Source organism: Fopius arisanus, unplaced genomic scaffold, assembly GCF_000806365.1.
Source record: "Fopius arisanus strain USDA-PBARC FA_bdor unplaced genomic scaffold, ASM80636v1 scaffold00057, whole genome shotgun sequence".
Classification (NCBI taxonomy): Eukaryota; Metazoa; Arthropoda; class Insecta; order Hymenoptera; family Braconidae; genus Fopius; species Fopius arisanus.
This window is the reverse complement of record NW_011887796.1, coordinates 234614-256214: the sequence shown is the minus strand read 5'-3', so window position 1 is coordinate 256214 and position 21601 is coordinate 234614. Positions and strand designations below refer to the sequence as shown.

At 33.9% G+C, this 21601-nt stretch overlaps 1 protein-coding gene across 1 annotated transcript in view; it reads right to left on the bottom strand.

Moving 5' to 3' along the window:
* The window catches only part of tnc (tenectin), a 36552-nt gene extending 29625 nt beyond the window's left edge, over positions 1-6927 (bottom strand). Inside the window, exon 1 of the mRNA XM_011307929.1 lies at positions 6662-6927. The gene's annotated coding sequence lies outside the window, so the exon portion shown is untranslated. The remainder of the gene's footprint in view (positions 1-6661) is intronic.
* Positions 6928-21601: the final 14674 nt, after the last annotated feature.

The following is a 21601-nucleotide window of genomic DNA, read 5'->3' as shown; positions in this document are numbered from 1 at the left end:
GGAGTACGATGAATCTGATCTTCCTGCGTTAAAGTTTAATACCGTTACACTCGGTGGGAAAGATCTTGCCATTGGAATAGATCATAATTCATACAGCCAGTGGCAAATCCTTCTTTAACTACTGAATTCAATCATTTATCCGGTTTCTTCTCTCGACAAACATGTACTTATTATATGATTTAGGTGATGCTCCAGGGGATACTGTTGGTTTTGTTGAATAATCCAATGAAAATCGCTAATTACCGGGTCGTGTTGCGTAATTAACTGTTTTCGAAGGGTTCTACAAATCGTAGAGCGCTTTACCGTTATCAGTCTCGACAAGCTGATGACTGTGTGATCATTCACCCCAGGAATTAATTCAAACGGCCAGACACGAAATCTATTTGTCTTCATGATCATTATTTTCGGCATAGGCTGGAAAGAACTCAATCTGATGAAAAAGACTTCATACGAAACGGAAAAGACTCATCATCGAATTAACGAGTGTAATCACTCATGGGTGATGTAGAAATCTTGTCCTTGCAGTTGGGCTTTTTTTTTTTTCATCTGGGAACTGGTGAGTACGAATCGGGACTTGGAACATGAAGATAGTGAATATGATATATTGTTACGGATTTGATTGATGGATTGAAATTTTTTCGCGAGAGAAGTTTAACCCGTTGATTGAGACGAAAAAATAGTCATTATAGATAACGCGGAAGGTGAATGCTGTGATAATCGATGATTGTGTAGATTGGAATCCCATGGGAGTACCTGAGGGACGATATTCACCCTGAGAATAAACCTTTCTTGCATTGGTCAGTGAAGATCCACCTCCCGGTCAGTCCAACTCGTAAATACGCAGTTACACGCAGTGTCGTCTATCGTCGGAGTATAAATTATCCATGGGGGTTCCCAGGTACGAACCTTACCTGCCTTTATTATGTACAGGTTCACCCTGGTACCTATATACCCGCTGGTTATGTTTTTGCATGGCCGTTTGACAATTATAAATGGGGTCCAACCAAAACATCGAGTTCGATGGCAGCCGGGGGCAATTAATCAGTGCATCAAATTTCACATCATCATGATTGAATTTTACAAATTTCCCGCGTCAGACTTCTCCCGAAAATTTTAGCAACATTTGTTCAATAATTTGCAGCCTCCAACGGTTTTTGCAAATGATTCACCGATTTTCAGGATTTTTTGATTTTGAAAAATTTTAAAAATTTTGGTATGACCTGATGGCGGGTTGGTTTCATCTCACGGGCTTACCCTCGCGGTCATTCGAGATATTTCGAGATCGATTTCCGTTTTTTTTTATATTAGAAAATACTGGGAGAAGATAAAACAGGCATAAACATTTCTAAGATCTCAGGAAATAAATCGAATGTTGTAAATGAAATTTGAAATTTTATTTGAAAATTGTTAATGGAGTGGAATAAAAAATAAACGCGATATCGAAAACAAATCTGAGCATCAATTAAATTTCTGTATCACTGTCGTAATCCAGAGGGGCGGATGTCCATACCAAGTATAGTTGCTACCATTGAAAAAATAATGGCATAATAAACGCGAACAAATGTTAGGAATTTGCTGCAATATTTTAATGCATCCACTGTATGATTTTCCTTTCTACAGCGGTTACAAGACCGACCACAGGATTATACCACTATAATACCCTAGTATAACCTTTACCTTCACTGCATTATCCCAATGGCAGTGCGTTAACAATAAACTTCAGCTTCAACTTCCCTATCAGTAGTCGCAATAAAAAAAAAATGTAAAAACACTACCGCGAAGTTAAAGATTTTCCAATTGGAAATTCAATGGGTACTTCATTGTTCTGTAATGAATGAATGAATGAATGAATGAATGAAAAAAAGGCAAGTGCGTCTGGAGGAATTAATTTTATTCCGCGATTGTAAACTTATTGCGGTACTTCGAGCCCGGCTGAAAAAAAATTGGAATCAGAATATTTTTTCCAAATTTTCAATAAATTTTGACAATGAAACTTTTCAGAAAATTTTTCTTTTGAAACAAAAAAAAATCGGGGAAAAAACAATTGTATTTTTGAGAAATGTTTTGACAAATTTTTCAAAAATTTGTTTCGGACAATTGTTTTTATCATTTTCTAGAAATTTTTGCGAATATTATTTTTTCTTTTGATTATACTGTTGTTTTCTTCCTTTTTTGATTTTTCAATATTCTCAAAAAAACGCCATTTAAATTATAAAAAAAATTCTACTATTCAAATTTTTGGAAAATTTTTCGAAACCTTTCCGAAAAATAAAATAGTTTTGTTTTCTGTTTTTTTTGTTTCATAAAAAAAAATGTCAAACAAGTTTTCCAGAAATTTTTTAAAAAGTTGGGAAAAATATTTCGATTACATTTTTTTTTTACCCGGAAGTCTATACTTGGGAAGAAAATTAAATAGACTTGCATAAAGTCACGAATTCTTTGGATTCGCCGACGAACTACCGTTGACCGGATGAAATATTCTTATCAATAACAATTCAAAGCTCTCAATTAACATAAAAAAAGGTGTTAAAGTGATAAAACAAGGTGCGAAGAATATTTCCCAGGTTTTGACGATGGCGTTATGTCTTTCTTTCTTTTATTTTGACACCCGTTAACCACAAAATAGCTTAGACGGTCGGTGCATTACTCACACGCGTGGTCCAGCAACCTGTTACCGGTTACTGATTATTCGATCGTACAGAGAAGTCCTATGGATAGGCCACATCCACACACATACCCACACCCAAGTAAAACCCTTTCACACTGGTTGCAAAATTTATGGTTATTCTCCATCGCCTAGGAGAAGAGATAAAAGATCCATATTCTCTCTGGTGTGCGGTAGATTTCTTCTCTTGTAACATTGTGAAGTGTTCAACAACCCCCATTGCTCAATAGTAATAATAAATCTGGTCGGTTGAGACAATGTGCAACAAAATCTCGGGGTAAATTCGAATAAACTCCATCGCACTTATTTTCAAGTTTACATTTGTACTCTGTTACTTTGTGATTTGCTTTTTTTTTAAGGTTGAGAAATAGGGGCGCAAAAAGACGTGAAGAATGAATGGAGCTTGCTGAGGGCAACATGAGCCAAGGCTAACTCGACTGGTTTTCACGTCCTGAGTAAGTACTTCTAGGCGCGACACCTTGTTATACATATTTTTATCAACAATCGAGAGATATTTTTTTTTTATTGCTCACTAGTTGCGGAGGGAATGTAAGGTACTGGGGTGAATATATAGGCTAAGTCAGATTCAGATATCAATATTTCATTTTTCATTCGGGTCATCAATGAAACTCGTGAAACTACAATTAATTACTCCAGGATTATTTTTTATTCAGAACGAAAAATCCTCTTCGTGAATAAAAAATGGGTTGTTAAAAATTTGAAATGTTATTTGTTACTCTGGAGTAAGAATTATCTGTAAGTCATTGCGGGATTGAATATGAAAATCACATAATTACTTCGAATTTTCAGTAATCGTTATTTTTAATTAAAAAATGGTAGAATTTTTTATTGTATTCTTTTTCATATTTGAAAAAATTCAAATGTTTATTTAATGGTCAGTTTATCCTAATTATAAATTCCCAAAAATCGTGAGTTATCTATTTTTTTCCATAAAGATACAACCGCATACAAATATTCATAATTATAAATATTTCCCGTAAGTCTCATTTCAAATGACCGGATTACCCATATTGTTTAAATAATATTTGTCTAGAATTGGAATGAAAAATTGGCGCTGAAAGGAAATCCTTATGACACAGTTCCACTTACAAGCCATGATTTTGTATTCCAATCCTTATTCCACTATAAATGCATTTCATGAACTCTAACCGTTGTGTATGACCCAATAGTTATTGTACGTTTACGCAGAGGTGATTTGAATCGTCGCAAATTTTTATGGTACGTGTTGTAGATCCCTTGCACGTAATGGTCGAGTGTCTCCTCTCTTTTTTTTTTCACCTGAATTCATGTTACACACAACTGAGAAACGATTGGGCTTAATGGACAGGACACGGTTGACCGGCCGATGCTACCTAACATCTATTTCTACCATTCGTTAAATCGGTCACATTCACCAATACAATACTCGTTCTCACGGGCATCATTAACGATTACGTAATTTTTTCATTTGAAATGAGAAATCGAAATATTTTGGGAATTTATCCCGCACGGAAAACGAATATATATTAATTAGATGTAATTATATTCGGGGAGGAAATGCAATATATTATTCGTACGTATATTTTGTTATAATATAATTATATGTATTAATATCTATTTTCTTGATAAAGTCAAATCCAAATTTTGGGCCGACAATCGTAATTCAGACAGAAAAAAATTTTAATTTCTCATTCGACATAATTATTAAACAGAAATCAATAAAAAAATAATCGACTTCTGAACAAAATCGATACCCTTTTCTTCCACAATCCCGACAATTTGAATAATTCAATCATTATTATTTCATTCACAGAGAATATATAAATATTTCGAATTCTCCATGAGATGGAATTTTTTTTGGAGGTTCAACGAACTTGATAAAAAGTTGGAGACATTCAGGCAAATTTAGTGTCATTGGTATTCGTAGGAGAAATAAGGTGAATGTGGCCCGTCTGTCTTCAATCCGATTTCTTTGGTATTCATAATACATTGAGTGAGTGATAATGCACCGAGAGAGTTAAAAAATAAATTTTAATGAAAATGACTTTGATTGAGATGAAATATAATGAAGTGTGTCGTATCCCATTAGTTTTTGAGTGATTTACTCCCTATTTTTTAATGAGCTTTTTTTGCAGCGCCTTCGCTTGGATTTTTTTTTCATTTCCCTTGGGGATTTTTTTTTTTTGGCGAATGCGCACGATCCTGTTGCTAACGTCCACTGATTCTCTACGGCTATTGCCTCCTTATGTTAGGAACCTCCAGGCGATCTCTTAGCCCTCCACCATATATCTTCATCCTTCCTATCTTAGCTAAACCTCACATCCTCCTGATCTCTCATTCGCTCCCCCCGCCGTAGTTCCATCTTTTTTCATTTTTCTTTTTTCAATCCTTTTATCGCGTGACTGCGCGATATTCCGCTGGACTATAGTCTGCTAATCCATTTTATTTCGGCCACGTCATGATAGGACGAGAGATTTTTGCAGACACCGGTTGCAACAATGAAGCTCATTTTTTTTTAATTTTTTCTTTCAAATCTAAAGTTGATTGTCTGTTGATAATTAGTCAGAGTCATTAGGATTACTTGTCTCACGTGCAAGTTCATTCATTCGTATTCTTCCGCTCTCGGTTATCTTCAATTTTACTCTTTAACCGTGACTCAATGAATTGAGACTTTTCTTTTTTGTTCATTTATGGGTGATTTATAAACACAGGAAATTTATATGACATTTTGCCATACAGTTTTTAGGAGTTTTAGAGGAATTATGATGTACAGTATTAAAAACTCATGGACATTTGGAAATTCAATTTCCAAATGTGTGAATTTAAATTAAATTTCAATTAAATTTCTCACTTGTCTTCAAAATTGAATTTTTCGTGAATACTCATCAGTAAATATCAAATTTTCAATAAATCGCTTCAATTTTTTCATTTACTCATTATTAATATTTTTGATTCACTGATTCGTGACAGAAAAATTCCACAGAAATTTATTCTGCTAAAAATTCGAAATGTAATTTCGTGAGGGTGGATGGAAATGTTACATTCCCGCCCGGGATTTAGTGAAATAGAGGAGAAATGAAATGACGATTGAATAAGTCATATGAGTAGTAAAAGTGCATAATTCCTAGGAAGGCAGAACCTTCCTCCCCTGTACCAGACAAAAGCGTCGGTATTTCTAGATTCCGACAATTTCCATCTCTTTCTTCGCTCGTTTACAAAGTATTACGTGTTTCGTTCCCTTTATTCCTTCCCCTTTTTATTCTCAACCGTTCTAAATATTTAAAGTACAATGGGGGAACGTTGACTCGGGTTTCCTCGATCTACATCTTTTTCATTTTTTGAATCTTAATGCAACGAGCAACAAATTCCTTTTAACTCTCAACTGATGCAATGATTAAAGTAACATGGCGATTCTCCACGAAAGATCCATCTTTGTGCGAATGCCAGTTATATTTTTATTCAAGTCGAAGCGAAAAATGAAAAATCTAAGGAACACTTATTACGCGTGTAATCGTGTTTAATTACCGTTAAGTAGCCCCTCGAATACAACCGATCGTATTGATTACAGAATTATACCGTTAAAATCCCACGGGTATAAATATCCCGTAAAAATTACGGAACTGACAATTCGTTAATCGATTACTCGACGGAGGCGACACAAAAAATTCAAACGGTCGTACCGTGATTTTCCGAGGGAGTTCCGCCAAAAAAATTTGAAACACTGCAAAAATTCAGTTAGAGTACCAAGCATGAAAAAATTCCCCGGCAATCACATTCGCTCCAGAATAAACCGCCGAAAGCCGCGCAATTTTCAAATACTCAAAAAATGCACTTTCTAAATAAAAATCCCGCGGTCTATTCACAAATCCTATAAATGAAGTACATTCACTCAATAAAATAAATATCACTGATAATCACAAGATCACAGGTCCACTTGTGCGCACATTGTACCATCGAAAGATGTGAAAAAAAATCTCTGAAAATATGTGAACTTACCCGAAGCAATTCAGTTCCGCTGATGATCCAATAAACAGTGGAAATGTTGCAGGATGAAGAAAATGATGTCCAATAAAAAAAAACTCCGGTTAATGAAAATCCTTGACCACTTGTCTTCCACCGACGAGAGAAAATAAAGAAAAAAAAATGAGAATTAGTCGGGATGGCTTGAGATTGGGTGGATTTTTTGATTAAATTCGAGGGTGATGTGAAAAAATAATGATTTTTAATAGTTTAGTGTGGTCGGTACGGAAGCCGGCGATGGAGTGAGGCTTGTTAGGCGCGCGCGAGTCGAATAAACGCTTCGGCGTGGAGATGTGCCGGTTTTGGTGAGAGCGCGTGATGCGCGCGCGGGGGAGGATAAACTTGAAGAAGGGCGAACAACCGCGGGGTATACTCCCGGTGAAGAGGTATGAAGAGGGGGACAATCTTTATCTCCTCGGGTAAATCATTTTTTTTACCTCAACACCCTATTCATCCTACCCTATGTTTGAGGAAATCCAAGACATTCACTCTCAAAGAAATGACTCCTGATAAATACACTTCGGATACTTCCAGTACCAAATCCTTGAAAAAATGATTTTTTTTTTAATAAAAAAAATTCTATAAATATTGTACTGTAGATATCATTAGATATCAATTTTTAATGTTTCAATTGAACACACGTTTTATCTGGATACGGTAAAGGCAATGAATTATATTTTTTCCTAGTTTTAAGATCCGACCCAAAATCGAATGAAATTCATTAACTATGATGGATTATCACAAATTTATGAGTAAAGAGAATAGCAGAAAAAAAACTTGAGGAGTGTACTTGGATATCCTTATAATATTCACCTTTTTTGTATTAAATCCACGATAAACAATCAGCCAGAATAAATAATTTGATTTGGCTGGTGAATTTGGTGAGTACCGAAAATGTTCTATTTTTCAAACTTCACTCAATGTGATACCAATGGTGCGCGTATTTCACGGGATTTAATTCAGACCGCCGCACCACACAGAAGTGAACTACTCCAGAGCCAGGAGTTCCCGGTACCTTAAATACCTTGGGTGATCGGGTAGGAGGACTGGACTTGACTCCGATGCCTTCAGAGTTTCCTCCACCTCCTTCTCGTCCTCCCTCACTCCCTTCCCACCAGTCCATTAACTCTTTCGGACCCACGACCGTTTCCCATCCTTAGGAGTTGTCTTAGCTGATTGGTGAGGAAGAGGGAGATGAGTTACAGGGAGATCAGGAGGGGGCATCCCGACTACGGAGATACTCCAGGTTCTTCCATTCCAAGGGGTGGTGGACACTCCCTACCACTCGGACTAATTCCCATTTTTAGGCGGATATCCTGACGCCTTTATTCATCCGTCATTATTTCAGATTTCCACTTTTCCTTGGAAATCAATCAAGAATTTTAATTCCTGTTACCATTTTCCTGGATTTTTAGAACACTCGTATCACGGGGAAAAAAATTGTAATCGGAATATTTTTTCCAAATTTTCAAAAAATTTCTAGAAGGCTTTTCAGAAATTTTTTTTTTAAACAAAAAATCGGGAAACGGAACAATCGCATTTTTGGGAAATGTTTTGAAAAATCTGTTTCGGAAAATTTCCTTTGTCATTTTCTAGAAATTTTTGCGAATATAATTTTTTTTAATAATACTGTTGTTTTCTTACATTTTTCATTTTTCAATATTCTCAAAAAATACGCCATCTAAATTATAAAAAAACTTTCCTACTTAAATTTTTGCAAAATTTTTCAAAACCTTTTCCACAAATAAAATTATTTTGTTTTCCGATTTTTTTTCTGTTTCATAAACAAAAATTTCCGAAAAGTCTTGCAGAAATTTTTTGAAAATTTGTTTTATTTATTCAATCTGTCGTTTTTTAGAATTAATTAGTTAATGTACTGCGGGGTAAAAAATTGTCAAAGTTCAGAGGAAAATTCACTGCAACTTGACACTGAATATTCGTATCAGGTTACAAATTGAAATAAACGAAGGATGACAGGTTTCAGTGAAACCTGAAATTTCATAATTTTTTGCTCGTATGAATGGTATTTCGTGTCGAAAGTTGGCAATAGGCTGTCCATGAAATTTTATTTCTTCTCTAACAGCGTATGACTACCAGGAGGAGCTAATAAGATACAGATAAAATCCCGGGGACGTCATTGATTTCTCGGAGAGAAGAATTCTGAGATTCCTGTGAGACCCAATGCTTTCCGAGAACAAATCCTCTTCGTCGGTCTCCCCTGCGGTGAATGCCTCACGCAAATCGACGTGCGAGTGCGCACGCCTGCGCGTGGGTTGTGCAAAGAGTGTAAAAAAAAAATGAAAAAATGAATGAAATGAAAAAAATAACCGACAGGAGCAGGAGTCAGGTGGTCCACCTGCGTGTATCCTCTTTCTTCAAAGTGACACGTATCCTCATGACTCCCCGGGTAAAAAAAAAATTTAATCAGAATATTTTTCCCGAATTTTCAAAAAATTTCTGGAAAACTTTTCAGAATTTTTTTTTATGAAACAGAAAAAATTGAAAAACAAAACAATTTTATTTTTTGGAAAGATTTTGAAAAATTTTTCAAAAATTTGAATAGGAAGTTTTTTTTATAATTTAGACGGCGTTTTTTTTATTGAGAATATTGAAAAATCAAAAAAGTAAGAAAATAACAGTGTAATTAAAAAAAAAATTATATTCGCGAAAATTTCTAGAAAATTATAAAAAAAACATTTCCGAAACAAATTTTTGAAAAATTTTTCAAAACATTTCCCAAAAATACAATTGCTTTGTTTCCCGATTTTTTCTTTGTTTCGAAAGAAAAATTTTCTGAAAAGTTTTCCAGAAATTTTTTGAACATTTGAAAAAAAAAACTGATTACCATTTTTTTTTTCCTGGGTCCCTATCACGCAAAAAATATCTGCAGCATCGTGTACAACACCGAGACAAATATTCGGTAAAAATTGTGGAAATTTCAGCGCCCTTATCGATTAGAGAACCGACTAGAAAAATTTGAGCGTCGGTACCGTAATTTTTCACCGATAATTCAAATAAAAATTACGATTGAAGGAGAATATTCATATTTTTCTAAATTTTTCGATCATACTCATTTCAAGCATAAAGTATACTTGAATAGAGTATAAAAAATCCGCCTAAGTACACTTTCACCTCAGGTATAGTCATCGATGATGTCAAAGAATTTTTTCAAAATTACATCACAAATTTATTCGCCCCGAAGACATACACCGTCCGAGCAATCGAAAATCCATTTTTAAAACGGATAATTCTGGATGGGACATGGATTTTCGCATATTTTAAAAGTCGTTCTCTAACGGTCTCCACCGGTTAGGTCCTTGAACTGGTATCCAATGGAGAATGGAACTTCATGGTAATTTCGGAGTCATTAACAATTAGGTGAACCTTTAAAACTCGTTTTATTATACATTTCTAATTAATTGTCTTGTTAATGGATTTCAATAATTTCTTCCAGTCACCAAATGTCTTTTTCAGCATCCACTATTTATTTACAATGCAAGAATAATAATTAAAAAATATGCCGAAATTCGTGTAACTGCGAATTTCTCCTGCTATCCTGTTGAAATTTTCGATTATGCAAAAAAATATTAAAAAAAGGCTAAAGTAGACATAGAATTGGATTGAGAGACCCTAGGTGTTTCTTCAATCCCGGTGCCATTGACATTGACAATAGAAATAGTGGAAGAGAGAGTAAGAGCCAATGATCCTTCAACGATTCTCCTGAACGTAGGCGTTAAAATAGTCTCCACCGAGTAAAAAGTGTTTCTTGCATAAGCTAGAGCTAGAGATACAGTTGGAATGGATGCTCCACCTCACTTGAAAAAGAGAAGATGATGAAAAAAAGCCATCTGAAATATGTCTTGAATGCTGTGAAAAAGGAGTGAGGTAAAAAAAGTGAGATGATGAGAAGGTTGAGTTAAGTCATACTTGCCGAGTGGAAAAGAGAGGAAATGAGAGTTGAGTGAAAGAAAAAGAGAGGTGGCCTGGACAGACAGTGAACTTGACCTGAATTCCCCGTTCCAGCCAAAGAGAGGAGAAAGAATCGTCGTTTGAAGGTGGGGAAACCCACTCTAAAGACATAAAGGGGGGCTCGAGGTGCATGGAAGGGAGAAAATACCTTTATCTCACTTCAATCCACTGGAGAAAGGTGAAAGGAGACAGAGAAAATTACTCTCAGTTTCAATGGGTGTACGTGGGTACAATTTCCTACCCACTAATCGGTCGCACTTTCACCCATTCACTCCTTTACAATTTTACTATCTCTCATTCACTATTCGAGGAATGAGCAATATAAAAAGATGCATATCATTATGGAGGAGGTTGCATTCAGGTGCAATGGATTATTCAATCAACTTTCAAGGTCGGGGGTAACGTAATGAGATGATTGAATTTTCATAATCTTCTTGCATGTGTGGGAGAGGTTTTAAAGGAACCCGGAAAAAAAAAATTGTAATCGGAATATTTTTTCCAAATTTTCAAAAAATTTCGGCAGAATTTTTCAGAAAATTTTTTTTATGAAAAAAAATTGTTTTAAAATGTTTTGAAAAATTCTTCAAAACCTTTTGAATTTAAAAATATGATAAGAGTTAGATAACAATAGATTGAATAATGTGTTTTCGACGTATCGGGGAATGATTCACGGGGCTAATTAACATTTGAAGGCAAAATATCGCCTGATTATCATTAACTCAATTGAATGGGAAAATGATAACGACAAGACGAAACGATTAAAAGTTCAAACTAAAAATAATATTTAAAACAGTATTTTCAATAGGGAATGAAGACCACGAAACAGTATATGTTTAAATTTCTGTAGAAAAATCTGAATATATTTTTTGTAAATTTATTGGAAATTTTCGCACAAGTTCAATTTATCTTTTATATGAATATTGTACCGCAGTTATTTGAAAAAATGAAGTCGATTTGAATACAGGAGAATGATCGATCGGTGCAAGTCAATTTCATCCTAGGATCATACTTCGATACATCTATGACTATCTCAGGTTAATTTTTTTTTTATTTGAATCTCAAGTTAATAAAGATAGAAAAATGTGCTTCGAAACCGGTTTAGCAAAGATGACAAGTGACATTGTCGAAGCGCACTTAATGTCCCCTTGACTTCATTAATTTCCTGTAATGATATTATATCTGTAGTTCTGAAAATAAGTCTGAAGGAAAATCATTTGTGAAAAAAGAAAATGAAATATGATGTTGACAGAATGAGGAAAAAACGGCGTGTATGTTAAAGTTAATTCAGTTTACCGGTCAATGAAAAATTGAGGTTTATTGGTATCATAAATTCTGCTATTACGGGGTTCAGTAATAAAGCACTGAATTCCATAACAGAATCTCTGATGAATACTCAACCGATCAATTAAGCTTTGGCCGAATGACATTGGAAATGAACAATTATTTTTTGTGTATGCGAATGAACATTTTCCCAGACAATTTATGAATAGAAAATCGATCGTCCAGACTTTAAAAAAAAAATCATAAATCCCGCCCAAAGCTAGTCATGATGAATTTTCCACAATTAAAATCGAACGATCACGATATTTTCCTTCAAAACCAATGAATCCCAAAAATTTAGATTTTCCTCTGAATCCAAAAATTGCCTTATCAAATTTTCTATCAAACTTTTCCCCTCGGTCACTCCCGAAAATCGTTGAATTATCCAATATCGCCCCAGGGAATCGTTCCAATAAAATGCATACTCGGTCCAAAAGGAATTCCTGTAAAAATTAAACAACAGAAAATAAAAGGAAATAAACAATTTGAGGTATGAAATCCGGAGTTTTATTTTATCCATATAAATCCGTAAACGCAGTAGGGAATGATATTAAAATATTTGCAAAAATAAAATAGTAAGTGAATAGATCTAGAATTTTTGTTCAGAGCGTTGATGAAGGGGGGCAGATCGTTAATATTCAAATTTAGAGGATTGGCGATTATTATGATATATTTTATGAATATTATTCATCTCACGGATGTGATGGTATCACCGAAAGATGATATTCATTTGCTCGGATAAATTTTTCCCCAGGCTTTTCTATTTTCTTCTTCAAATCAAGTTATTTGTGCGGATTGTATCTTTGGGGTCCAGCAGTGTGTGGAATACGACAAGTAAAGGGAAGGAAGGAAATCAATAGCGTTGCTAGGTGAAAGTGAGGGAGATGAAGCTGTTAAAGCTCTTCCCCTCTTGTTGTATGCCACCAACACACTATTCCATACATCTTTTAGTATTTTGGCGTACAACAGGGAACGAGATCTCATATTTTCTTTTTTCCAGAATAAGGAAGCGTACGGTATAATGCAAACTTGATAGAACTCGCAATCCAACTCCATCAGGCGAAATAAATAATCTATTTTTTGTCACAAAATCCCACACAGGGACTGGATGAGCGCACAAAAGAGGGATCCAAGGACCGGAGATCCTCTTCTTCCTTTCAAAAATATATAAAAGATAAATAAATTAATAAACAAATACAAAATGAATATTTTGCGGACTGACGACAAATAACAAATCAAATCCCCGTGAATTTATATTGAAACTAGAAATTCTATCAGAGTTCTCCAAAAATTACTACACAGAGAAAAAAATTTCATTCACTTGTATTCTGAGTTTATTTAATAAATAAGTTTAATTAATATAACACGTTCAATGTAGTAATTTTAACATTTTTTTTAACTCTACATTTCGATAAGAAAAAAATTCTGGCTAGAAAATTGTGTGGATGATATGGAAATGGTTAAAATCGTGAGAAAAATAATAATTAAATAAATCGGAACACCTCGTTACGGCAAAAACAATGAGGAATAAAAAATAATAAAAGTTAAACTGGGCCCGTCCCATTCTTGTTTCTGCGGTGACAGTCGACACCGTGAATCACATATCATATAAATTATCCGCCTGTTCGATTTTCCGATTCCCCTCGGGCAAATCCCTTTGATCGGAAATCACCCTCCTGTCAATGATTTTTCTCTTTCTCTTCACGGTAACGGACATTGTGTGGACATGACGTCACCCCCCGATTTTTTTTTCTGTCTGTTACACGTGCCACGAGTTCTCTGGTTTTCGACAATTACCCAACAAAAAAAATATCATCCCTACTTTGGTGATTATGAACTGCCAGGGACAGGCTTTTATGCTCCTTCCAGTGATTCTGGGGTTCACTAATAAAATGAGGAATTATCTCACCTGCGTTGGAGTCGATAACCTGAGGAATACACTTTTTTATTTCGAGTTTTGTGGCTTGAGGTAATTATTACTGCTGAGGAAATTTCTCCGGGTCAAAAGATGAATTGAAAAGATGGAAAAGATCAATCTATATATTGAACCAAATTTTAAAACAAATATATATATATATTATTTATAATAGTGCTGGGATTGATTGTTCTCATTTTCGATTATTAATATATTGTTACTCCCCAGGTAAAAAAAAATTGTAATCGGAATATTTTTTCCAAATTTTCAAAAAATTTCGGAAAATTTTTTTCATGATTTTCTAGAAATTTTTACGAATATAATTTTTTCTTTTAATTATACTGTTGCTTCCTTACTTTTTTGATTTTTTGATATTCCCAAAAAAAACGCCGTCTAAATTAAAAAAAAAAAATTCTGAAAAGTTTTTCAGAATTTTTTTGAACATTTGAAAAAATATTGCGATTACAATTTTTTTTTTACCTTCGACAATATATAAGTAAAAATTCATATCCAATAAGGCTTCATGATAATCCATTCAATATCCTCAGTGACCATAAGTGTTAATTATCCGGAAAAATGTCGATTGGTCTCCCTAAGCTGTGACAATCGCCAGGAGACTGGCGACAGTGATGAAAAGGCATTAACGGTAAAAAAAAATCGTCTGATGTTAGGGTGGCGAACTCCAGGATCAAAGCTAATGCTGGAGTGCTGTCTGTCAATGCAGGTCAGTTCATCGTTGCTGAAAGGAAGGGTCAGCTATCCCTTGGGAAGCCTGACCCGCATCGATAAATCGTCATGTCTTCTCACCGAGGAGGCAAAAAAAAAAAATAAAAATAACTGCGTGAAGTGAATTCACGAAATTACTCACTCTCGATAAAACTGCAGTTGAGGGAAAGGAGTTGCTGTCGCTATTAATGAATACAATTATCCCTCGGAGCTGAAGCGATATAGCGGACCGATAGGTTGATGAGTAAATGCCATTAATTCGGAGTGCATCCCGGTGGTAGACCAGAATCGAAGCAGATTCTAGGCAATTTTCCAACGGGCAATGTGTCCATGTGCATTTACCAGAAAATTTAGTTTGTCGGATTATACACGGATGTACGATTTTCCGAAAGGAAGAATTTTTTCCCATGTGCATCATTTCGTGCTCCTTCGTCATCATGTCGTCAGTGCATGCATCCTGTTGCCTACGGATATCAAGGATCTGTTAAATTATATGTACCAAGTGATTTCTGTATCCTGTTCTTGTTTGTCTTTTCAACAGAGAAATGGAAATTCCTTTTGACTCCTCCTTTTAAATCTCTAAATTCGACAATGATTTTCAAAAAAAAATATATATAAAAATATAGATACCTCCTCGATTCTCATACTCCCCTGATACTTTTTGAAAATTTCGAGTTTTTCAATTTCAGTGAATACCTCTTCGAATTTCATGCTCCCCTGATAGTTTTCTGAAAATTTCGAGTTTTTCAATTTCAGGGAATACCTCCTCGAATTTCATGTTCCCCTGATACTTTTTCAAAAATTAATCGGTAATCGGAATATTATTTCCAAATTTTCAAAAATTTTCTGGAAAATTTTTCAGAATTTTGTTGTAATAAAAAAAAACCGGAAACAAAACAATCATATTTTTGGTAAATGGTTTGAAAAATTTTTCAAAACCTTTTCCAAAATTAAAATTGTTTTGTTTTCCGATTTTTTTAGCATAAAAAAAATTTTCTGGAAAGTTTTCTAAATATTTTTTGAAAATTCTGAAAAAATATTCTGTTGACAATTTTTTTTACCCGGATACATATATTAATTGTATTGGTGGATAGACCAATGAGATGTAAACAATATGCGGCTTCAGTTTATTTTTCACATTCTCTTCAATTTCTTTTACTCCCTTTTTTGTCCACCGCATATGCATTTATTTATCACCTTTTTCATAAGAAAATTCTCCAATTGACCGACAGACACAGGTCTATTGATTACGAATTAATCGATTAACCAAGAAAAATGTGTTTATCCATTTAATATATTCAATGATTCAATGATAATTTTCTCGTAATCATACCATTGGTCTTGTGATAAAAATAGCCATGACTATGATTTCTGGACCACGAGTCATCGATTGGTAATTACACGCTCATCAAATCTGAAATCACGCTGACAGAAGAAGGAAGAGATTATTCGAAAGAACAGAGATTCAATGTGGATTGCTAATTTTTTCATTTTATTCTATAATCCGATTGATCCTCCTCACACCTCAATACCGTTGGTCTGCTAGCCCGAGGGACATTTGACTGTAATCACCCGACGTTCAGGTATTCATCACTGGCCTCTTCAAGTTCTCTTTAGATCCCAGTGAGTTAACGTAATGGCAACAATAACTGCCTTGTTAAATCTGCCTTCAATCTACGCTCCTCGTTACTGATTACACCCAACTGAGAGCCCCTCATCCACATTTCGTTACCAAATCGTTGGCCAGTCAAGATAATGACCGAATTTAGTGCCCAGTGTGTGGAGGAATATTCGACATTTTTTTCGAAAAAAGAAACTTAATCGTGATTACAGCCATTTCTGATAATACGATATAAAATTGATTTAATAAAATATCCGAGATTTTTCTCAATGGGTTTTTTTTTCCTATCGAAGGTGAAACTTTTAATGTTGATGCAATGTTGATGCGATGGCTTATTTCGATGTTTATGAGGTCCTGATATTGAAAACCAAATCATATACGCAGAATAAAATGCCTCAAATTGAAGAGATTCTTTTTCCTCTTCGGCATGAGATGAACTTGTAAAATTGTTTGACAAAAAATATTTCTGGGGAATGAATTGAATTTTTTCCTTATACTATTGGCTGGCGGACATTTTACAAGTTTCTCCAACCATACCGAGTAAGAAAAAATTGTAATCAGAATATTTTTTTTTAATTTTCAAAAATTTGTTTCGGAAAATTTTTTAAATAATTCTCTAGAAATTTTTTCGAATATAGATTTTTCTTTTAATTACACTGTTGTTTTCTTTTTTGATTTTTCAATATTCTCAAAAAATACGCCATCCAAATTATTTAAAAAATTTCCCTATTCGAATTTTTGAAAAAATTTTCAAAACCTTTCCCAAAAATAAAATTGTTTTGATTTCCATTATTTTTTATTCCATAAAAAAATTTTCTGAAAAATTTTCCAGAAATTTTTGGAAAATTTGAAAAAAAAATTCCGATTTTTTTTTTACCCGAGACTATTATAAGGCCTGTCTGAAAAGCAACATCAACATTAAAATAGTCACTCGGCACATAGTCGAACGGTTCAACGAGAATGAGTGAACAAGTCTCGCCGAAAAGATTTCTACCGTTACATGACTCCGAAAAGACCTCCAGATACAAAAGCCATCACCGAGAGAAAAAATGTCTCAACTATTTCCATCCATAGGCTTCCACTGCTCTCATAAACTGATACCATCCCCAGTTTTCCATATGATTATCGCGATGTTGAGAGCAGGAAGATCCGTAATCAAAATGATCTGGCGCATTCCAATTATATTTATCATACCAGCACAAAGTGGATAATTTCCGCGTAACATCCCACCCGAGGAAGTAGGAAATACTATTTTCTCTATTTCAATTCCTCTTAAGTCATTTTCGGTACAGAATATGTCAAGGAAAAAATATAACTGCTAATATAAACATGACCTATTGCAGTTTTGGCTTCAGTGAATTTACCGTTTCCGGTTTCTCCCGTTTTTTTTTTGGCATAGAGAGATAAATATTATTATTGATATTATAAAATAATTATAAAGACGACAGAATAGTCCTCCATTAATATCTCAACATAGAAATTAGTGTAAATATATTTTTTCCGTGTATTGAGAGTGACGTTGAAATTCCTCAAAGTGCATGAAAGTGTAATCGATTTGAATGAATTTGTGCTACCGGTGAAACACTCCCGGATGAACCGATTACAAAGAAATCGATGGGATGAGGAACAATAAATTAGGTGTGACGTGTGGATTTTCCCGTTGTCGTGAAGTTGGATTGAATAAAAATGAAGTAAAAAATATAACCATCTAAGTTTTCCAATCTTATCGATTGTCGTTATCTTCCCTCGAGAGCTGGTGAACTCAAAAGAAAAAGGAAATAGAATAGTTGTTGAAAAAGTTTCCGCAGTCCCGTAGGTATAATGAGAATGATAAATATACAATCGGTTCGATTTTTCCATTTCAGAATTTCTGCATCGAGATTAATTCTGCTATTCACTCACCGATAACCGATTCTATAACAGAATTATGTATCGAGGATTAATTAATTTAAACAATTAGCTCGGATCATCGTTTATTTAATCATTTTAATTCTGTTAGGATATGACAAACTGCGGTGTGTGAATATTTTTTTGAGTGGAATTGAATTTATTGTTATAAATTATTGATTTACAAATATTTGGAGATAGAATCAGACATTTGAGAACTTTCGGTAGGCGACCCATAGATTAATACCCCAAAGTCAGGGTTCTTTAAAATTGAATTAAACAGATGTAGCACTTGAGTTAATTGTGGTGCATTAAAATTCTATATTGGATTAATGGTGCACCGTTGGCCAAGTCTGAACGATGTGTCTCGCATATTCTCGTCACGCTTGGACGATCGTTGATCTCTACAGCACCACAACTATTCCTCAGATTACTCTGAAAACCCATCAAGTACTTCTTTCTATGGATAACACGAAATCCTGCAAAAAAAACGTGCATAAAAAAACGTCAGATCACTTACAAGAATTTCGTAATACAAGAAAGAAAAAACATTCGGTCTGACTTTGATTTTTTCATTCTCAATTGGCTGTTCCGTTACTCCTGATACCTCTGTGGGTTCTTTTTTTTTTTTTTGGATAAACCCGTGAAATAGGCGCAGACGCGTGTGTGACGGAATGTCGCATTCATTTTGTAGTATTATTCCAGCAAAATATCTGATAGCCGCAATTACCAGAAAAAAAATCAATGAAATTAGTTTTTCAATTCATATCAGCGGATTTGATCCCTCGATGAATGATTAATTGAGTCATCATATCGATTTTTTTTTATAAAAAAAAATTCTGGTAATTATCTGTATTTTTTATGTAATAGTTTATTTTTTAGAGATAGTAATGAGGCAAATTATTTGCTAATTAGATACATCGCGGAAAATTTAAGACCATTATTTTGTTATTGATCAATTTCACGTATTTATTTCCTGAAATTACTTCGTTCTCTTACATTTTATTGGAATACAAGTTATGACTTCTGAATTCTCGAATCTTGATTCTGTCTTTTAATTCCTCAGTTCCAGTTATATAATTATTTAAACCGAAGAAGCAGAGAAGAGGGAGAATTTTAATCCCCGAAGTTGCGTAAATATCGCATAATTAATTCCTCAAATTATTGGCACTGAGCAGTCTTAAAAAATTTCGTTTCCTTCAAGGTTCAAGGACCACGAAAAGTATCGCGATAACGGCACGTGAGTAGTCGGAAATTGTTGGTGTTGGTAACAAATACCATCTTATAAATTTTTTGCCTTTTAAACGACTGCAGATATTTCTTCCTGGTTGCCACCAGTATTATTTGCATCTGACCGAACAAAAAAGCCCAATAAAAAATTGAAATTCAATTTGAAAAGTTAATTTGGATACAGAAGAAAAAAAAAACTGTATCCCGGGTAAAAAAAAAATTATAATCGAAATACTTTTTCCAAATTATTGAAAAATTTTTGGAAAACTTTTCACAAAATTTTTCTTTTGAAACAAAAAAATCGAGGAACAATACAATTGTATTTTTGGGAAATATTTTAAAAAATTTTTGAAATATTTGTTTCGGGAAATTGTTTAAATCATTTTCTAGAAATTTTTATGAGTGTAATTTTTTCTGTAGTTATCTTGCTTTTTCGATTTTTCAATATTCTCAAAAAATGCGCCATCTAAATTATAAAAAAATGTTTCCTATTCAAATTTTTGAAAAATATTTCAAAACCTTTCCCAAAAATAAAATTGTTGTTTTCCGTTTTTTTTTGTTTTTCATAAAGAAAAATTTATCAAAAGTTTTCTAGAAATTTTTTGAAAATTTGAAAAAAATATTCTGATTAATTTTTTTTTTACCCGGGATGTAAAAAAAAGGGTGACAAGAGAAGGAAGGATGAAGGAAATGAGGCAGTCACACAATTACAATAAAATGGCAGTTTGCTTTTGGTTGGGAGTCATGAATGTTCCCACCGAGAGTGCAGGGACCTCAGTACAATCTTTATCCTGACTGTTGCCAGGGACAATGTCTGATTCTTCACTGTCTTAATCATCGAGGAACCTAAAGTGGTTGAGTGGAGCCTGTAACATATACTCGACCACTTGGCGTTAATGGATTGTGATTCTTATCAAATGTGTGATGATAAATGTAATTAGTCATTTTGGTACAATAAAATTACGGTCAATATACAGTTATGGAGGGCTGGCTATTGATTTTTATTTTTTTACTCTCCTCCACTTAGAGGGGTATAACGGACTACTGGGACTAGAACTATCTGAGCTCCTGAATCAGAGCAGATATGCCTTCAATGCATATTAATATTTGTTATTGTTTCACTGAGGACCCGAGTAAAAAAAAATTCGAATCGGAATATTTTTTCCAAATTTTCAAAAAATTTCTGGAAGACTTTTCAGAAATTTTTTTTTATGAACCAAAAAAAAAATCGGAAAACAAAACAATTTTTCGGAAAGGTTTTGCAATTTTTTTTCAATAATTTAGATGGCGTTTTTTTTTGAGAATATTGAAAAATAAAAAAAGTGAGAAAACAACAGTATAATTAAAAAAAAAAATTTCCCAAAAATTTCTAGAAAATGATAAAAAAAAATTTGCGAAAGAAAGTTTTGAAAAATCTTTCAAAACATTCCCCAAAAATACGATTTTTTCATTTCCCGATTTTTTTTTCCAAAAAAAAATTTTCGGAAAAATTTTCTAGAAATTTTTTGAAAATTTGGAAAAAATATTCCGATTGGAATTTTTGTTTACCCGGGTGAACTCATAAATCCATTTTCACTTCTAGCTTACATTCCCGTATGGCATCCGCAGGTCGTGGGTATCCAAGATGTCATTGAATAGAATTTAGGAGAGAAGAAAGGAAGCTAAAAGAGCTTGGAAGCCCAAATTTGGTATTTTTATTTCCTGCTGAGGAACTTTACACACCGGTCACATGCCAGACAACGTAACATAGAAGGATCGATTTATGTTTCCAATTAACAACAGCAAGGTAGAATGAAAACCAGACCTAGTCCACATCTACACTCACATATTCCGACATGTTTGCCTCTGCGAGAGGATGGATTCAAATTACCTGAAATCCCGATACATTGTGGCGAACGTGATTACAATATTCCATTTCTACCCTTAGGCTAATTCAATGTTGTTTCTAATGACTCAGTGGCTGGCATCCACATTTCCCAAATTTTAACATCTGCCCCTCAGTCTATTCAATTACATTTCAATCATCAACGTCGGGATTTTCGGAAAGTTATGCCTAATTATACTGTACACGTAACATCATCAACCATCACATAAAGTAACAACTATAATTACCGTTTCAATACTACATGAGCCACCCGATAATATTAATCAATAATATTCGATATACTCTTTTTTAAAAATTTACTGTACAATTTTTGAACTCCATTTTGCGGTATTCTATTTATTTTTATAAAGTATAAAGCACTAG